The following is a 4,786-nucleotide window of genomic DNA, read 5'->3' on the forward strand; positions in this document are numbered from 1 at the left end:
TGATGGATGCACAGATGTATGATGGTGCCAGGGGCAACTGATTGTACACTTTGGGTCTTTGGATAATTGTATGGTATGTGAAAAATCACAATAAAAAATGGGGGAATAAGAAAACCAGAATATGAAGTATGTGGGCATGATTAATGTTCCTTTAGAGAAGTTGAGGGTGGAGGTTAAGCTGGTCTGCAAATGTCCATTTGAAAGTTTCAACTCATCAAGGAAATAGTTTAAGCAATTCCATGAGAATATGTACTATTCACCAGGGTTTATTAAGAATTTAGCCTAGGGGCCTGTAAGCATTGGGCTTCAACTACAGGCTAAAATTTCACAAATTATAGTGACAGTTATGAAGGGGAGAATTAACAAGTTACTAGCTGTGAATCAACATGCATTAATTATTCAAATTACAAACAATGTATACATTTGCACATATGCATAAGACAATCTTTTAATGTGCCAGCTTATTCCCATTCTGAATTATGTTCAACTTGTATGGTAAAACATAATATTTTACACAAGACTCAACACATTTCGTCTTATTCAAATTCACAATGTTATTAAATACAGATTCCTACAAATAACATCTACTTTCATAAATTGAAAGGAAATATACTAGCTGTCATTATTCCTATTTGCCAGACCTGTGAATATTCATTGTGGTGTAATTAATGAATGCATCAATCAATATATCAATCCATAACTTTCTCAGGTAAGATCATCACTCTTGGCTTCCTTTTTGACTCCAAACATATAAATGCATATTGATAGTAATAAAATTGTTATAGTTTAAGAAATCAAATGGTACAAATGAAAGCATGTTAAGTAGAGATACAATGACTTTCAAGTAACTTCACATAAAGGACTGGATTTTAAGAATTTTTATATCCCCAGAGACCCTAATTGTGAAATATTTTAATAATATTAAATTAATGGTATTATGAGATATATTCTTCACATATATTTTCTCAGGATTTCAATTACATCATATATTGCATCTAAGTTCATATTAGTTAAATAACATTTTGACTGTACTTAAAGTATTTTATAGTAAATAGTGGAGATATGAGATACGCAAGTTAATTCAGTTTTAAATGGTATGAAATCTTTTATCAAAAGCATTGACTGAAGTGTTAACACAAGCCAGAGACATCAGCTTTATACATGAGATCAAGAGCAGTTTTATTTTTGAAATATCATGTATGATTCCTCTTACTTACTTATCAGAATTATGACAGCTACTGTCATAACTTTCACCCCAAGGAAAATTTTCACTCCCATTCCCTTGGCTGTGGCATCTCTACAGACCCCTCTGGGACAGAAAGAAATGGGCAAAAACCCATAGACATATGCCAGCTTCATGGGGAGCCATGAACAATAACTGCAGCAATAACTGGGGATACCAAGAGTGACAAAATCACTCTGCCTGCAATCATCAAATTCCTCCTGTGCTTGGAGGTTTTCCTTCCCTCACACCTGCTGAGGATCCTCCTGCCAACACAAACAGGAATGACAGTGACCATGGCAGGAAAGGCAATGCCAGCCATGATGGAAACCCCTACTGGAGTTTCCAGTGGCCAAAGAATCTTCTTCTTCTGGCTCCCAGGCTTCTTGCCCTAGAAGGGGCAGCCAGTGGGACTAGGTAATGCAATTCTGAGATCTCTTGCAGACAAAGCCAGCCACATCCACAGCCACATTCTGCAGAGGCCATGTGAGTACAGCTTCTGTCATTCATTATGGTGATGTCAGCATTGCATCCTGGTCAGGCTTGATGTCATCTGGTTCAGAATCTTGCCCCTATCTGAGGCCTGAACAGTGCATGGTCCTTACCTGCAAGCTCTGCACCCTGTGCTGATATCACAGGTCTGTTTTGGATGCCAGGTCTGCTTCTGGTGGTCACAAAACTCAGTCTGGCAGCTGTCCCTCTTGCAGGTCAGCCCGGGGCAGCTGATATAGCCTCAGGCAATGACAGTGAACCCACAACCTGGCCCAGCCTGGTGTCATCAGGGTGAGAGTGCAGGTAGCAGAACAGCAGAAACCAATTGTACCAGTGAACTGGTGACCAGACTGTGAGCAGTGGGTGGGTGGAGTCACTGGCAGCTCTCAGGGTGGCTGATGGGCACCAGCTCATCCTGTACTCCAGGTGCTGGTTGAGAAGGGAGCACCCCTGTCAGAGGCAGTACAGGCAGTTGAGAGGTTGCAGGGCCATCTGAGACCTCAGACACCACAGCCATCACACATGCACCAACTCCTTGGCCTGGCACTGCCCACCACATCCTCCTCCTTAAACCCCACTTGGCCACTGCCAAGGGTGTAGCTCAAGGTGTCTGGTGCAGCAATGTGTATGGATGTGGCTCGCACAGATTTAGAGTCTGTCTTGGAGCCTGTGGCTGGGAGCAGTCATGGGGCAGGGATGCCCAGAAAATCCCCAACACCCACCATCTCAGACCCCTAAGCAGGCACCCCACTGCCACCACCACCTGAGCCACCCTCCTGGAGATATATAGTGGCAACACATTTTTAAAGAAAACTTTATCAAAAAATTTTAAAAAATCAATAGAAAACATTTCAAACAAAAGAAAACAAAAGAATAAGAAAAACAAATAACCTAAAATAACTACATTGCTTCCAACATGTTCCTAACCAGAAGGCACCCTGGAAAATTAACAATCAATAGCCATTCCTGAGCATTCCCATAAGATTAAGATTAACCTGCATAACTTATCTGTTCTTATTATTGTTCCAACTTCAATATTTGATGCCTATCTCTAGTTCCTTACATTCTACAATATAAAACATTTATTTGATATTTTTCACAGAGTTCTCATTAGTGGTAACATACAATATCTCTCTTTTTGTGCCTGGCTTATTTCACTCAACATTTTATCTTCAAGGTTCATCCATGGTGTCATGTTTCATGCTTTAATCATTGTTATTTCTTTTCTTCTACTTGGTTTAGGATTACTTTGCTGTTCGTTTTCTAGCTTCTTCAGTTCTTACATTAGTTCTTTGGTTTTAGCTCTTTTCTCCATTTTATGTATGCATTTAGAGCTACATATTTAAGCAAAATATTGATGGTTCATATCTTTTACACCATTCTGCCAATTTATATCTTTTAATTGGGGAGTTTAATGAATTCACATTTAATGTTATTAGTGAAGGTGGTTCTTGAGTCAGCCATCATATCCTTGTGTTTTTATTTGTCAGATATATTTTCCCCCTCTCTATTCCCTTTAATGTACCCTTACTAAAACTCTTTAGTTGTATGCCTTTATCCAGGCCTCCCTCTCCTTTCTTTTTATTCTCTGCAGGAAGGGCTCGCTTGTATTTCTTGTAGGGCAGGTCTCTCATTAGCAAATTCTCTCAGCATTTGTTTGCCTGTGAAGATTATAAGCTCTCCCTCAAGTCTGAAAGAGAGCTTGGTGGGATAAAGAATATTTAGTGGACAATTTTTCTTTCAGAATTTTAAATATGTCATACCACTGCTTTCTCACCTCCACGGTGATTGCTGAGTAGTCACTAATTAGTCTTATGTTGTTTACCTTGTATGTGGTAAATTCCTTCTCCTTCTGCTTTCAGATCTTGCTCCTTCTCTTCAGCATGTGAATATCTGATCAGAATGTCTCAGAGTGGGTTTATTTTGATGTATTCAGTTTGGTGTTCATTGGGCATCTTTGATTTGCATATTTATATCATTTAGAATGGTTGGGAAGTTTTCCCAACAATGACTTTGCATATCCTTCCTAGAATTTTACTCTTCTCTTCCCCTTCTGGAAAACCTATGATTCTGATATTTGTGCAATTCATGTTGTCTATCATATCCCTGAGATCCATTTAAAATTTTACATTTTTTCCTCCATTTGTTCTTTTGTGATTTTGCTCTCCAAAACACTTTCTTCAAGTGAGCTTATTCCTTCCTCTTCTTCAACTAATCTGATGCTGTTTTCCAGAATCTTTTTAATTAGGTCAAGTTTCTTTTATTCCCATGAGATCTTCATTTTCTAATTTACTCTTGCAAATACTTCTCTATTCTCTTTTAGGGTCTTCTTGATATCCTGTATATCCTGAGCCATGATATTGGTGTTTGTGATTACTTCTTTAATTAATTGCTCCAACTTCTGTGTCTCCTGTTTTTTTAGTTCAGGAATTTGAGTTATTCATTACTTCGGTTCCTCATATGCTTTATAATTTTCTGTTGTTTTTGGCCTCTTGGCATTTGCTCATCTTGAAAGAGTTCTTTTCATATATGCAGGCTTATGTAAACAGTTATCTTTAATTTGCCAGAAGTACAGTATGGTTGAGTGCACTATCCCTGAGCTACCAGCAGATGGCACTTCTGAACCACCTCTTACCGTCAAGCCAATCCTACCCAACTTTGTTTATGCAGTGAGTGGGGTGCAAATCTTGTGGAGGTCCAATTGGTGCACCAATTTTCCATGTGCAGTGGGGAGCACTAGCCCTTTGTGTGTGGGGTGTTCACTCTGCAGTTTGGAGGAAAAGATGGATTTAAGACCCAGTACTCCCAGCCATAACAGGAGCTGTGGCTGGAATGCACCAGGGCTGCAACACATGTCAAACGCTTCATCTCAGATTTCCTACAGGCCCTCTCTGGGTGGGTCCACAAGTCCCTTGGATTGGTGTAGGGCTCCTGGCACTGCTGTGTGGCATACTTGCTTCTAGCCTGTGCACTCCGTGGGCTTCTGCAAAGAAGTGTGCACAATCTCAGGCCAGGAAAATCCCTCAAGAAACTCTTGGCTGTGGTCCTGCAAATGGGTGTGTGCCAGTTTGA

General features: G+C 39.9%; 1 pseudogene; it reads right to left on the reverse strand.

Annotated features, from left to right (window-relative positions):
• Positions 1-265: 265 nt before the first annotated feature.
• Positions 266-2,231, reverse strand: LOC119520229 (annotated as a pseudogene).
• Between the last annotated feature and the right edge of the window lie 2,555 nt (positions 2,232-4,786).

This window comes from Choloepus didactylus, chromosome 25 (genome assembly GCF_015220235.1).
Source record: "Choloepus didactylus isolate mChoDid1 chromosome 25, mChoDid1.pri, whole genome shotgun sequence".
NCBI lineage: Eukaryota > Metazoa > Chordata > Mammalia > Pilosa > Megalonychidae > Choloepus > Choloepus didactylus.